Source organism: Crocuta crocuta, unplaced genomic scaffold (assembly GCF_008692635.1).
Source record: "Crocuta crocuta isolate KB4526 unplaced genomic scaffold, BGI_CrCroc_1.0 scaffold193, whole genome shotgun sequence".
NCBI classification, from domain to species: domain Eukaryota; kingdom Metazoa; phylum Chordata; class Mammalia; order Carnivora; family Hyaenidae; genus Crocuta; species Crocuta crocuta.
The window spans coordinates 8,056,607-8,057,493 of record NW_027529624.1 but is presented as its reverse complement, the minus strand read 5'-3'; positions in this window follow the sequence as shown (position 1 = coordinate 8,057,493).

Below are 887 nucleotides of genomic sequence, written 5' to 3'. Positions count from 1 at the left end.
GTTTTAGGCTGGGCTGTGGGAGGGCAGGCAGGCCAAAGGGGGCGACCAAAGAGGGGGCCTGTGGTCTTCTGGAGGGGGGGGGCGTGCGGGGCCAGGGCTTCGTGCGCTGTGGGAGGCGGCCCTGCTGGCCACTCGGCTCTCAAGCTGGCGTGGGTGGCGTGTCCCTGCCTGTGGCTCAAGGGAGCTTCCTGGTGTGTGGCCAGAGGTGTGTCAGCTCAGAAGCGTGATGGCAAAAGGTAGGAGGACGCAGAAAGGGAATCCTGTTGGGTAGCAAATGCCTTTGTCCGAAGTATGGGAGCACTCTGGGAGGACTCGCTCTTCCCAATCTCCCTGCCAGGGGCTATGGGTGGCCCCTGACCCTCCCCACCCCAGGATGTAGAACAAGGGCCCTCACAGGGTTTGGGGGGCTGGCACTCCTAGACCCCTCCCCACCCTGCCCTTTGTGTCGGCTCCGTGGCCGTCCAAGTGCCAATTGGCTTTTCCCCCCTCCCCCCAAATAAGGGCTGGTATTTCTCCTCTGTGCTTAGAGGGGATTTCCCCCCCGACCCCTCACCCCAGGTGAACGACCACCTGGGTGCCAGTTACAGGTGTTTCCAGAGACCATAGAAATGTGTTTTCCTGAGAGTCCGTGTCATTCGTGACTTTTTTTTGTAAAGAAGTTGTGTTTTCAGAGGTGATTTTATGACAGGAAAGTGAAAGAATTAGTTTTGCAAAAAAACAAAAAACAAAAAAAGAGGAAAAAAAGAAATAGAAAAAAATATCATGGGATTCCTATGGGGCTGGGGCGGGAGTGGGGGGGAGAGAAAGATATTTAAAGAAAAACTAGTAAAGCAATGATTGCACAGGCGAGGTGGCAATGTTGGGAATGGGGACGGAGGCCGAGGGCC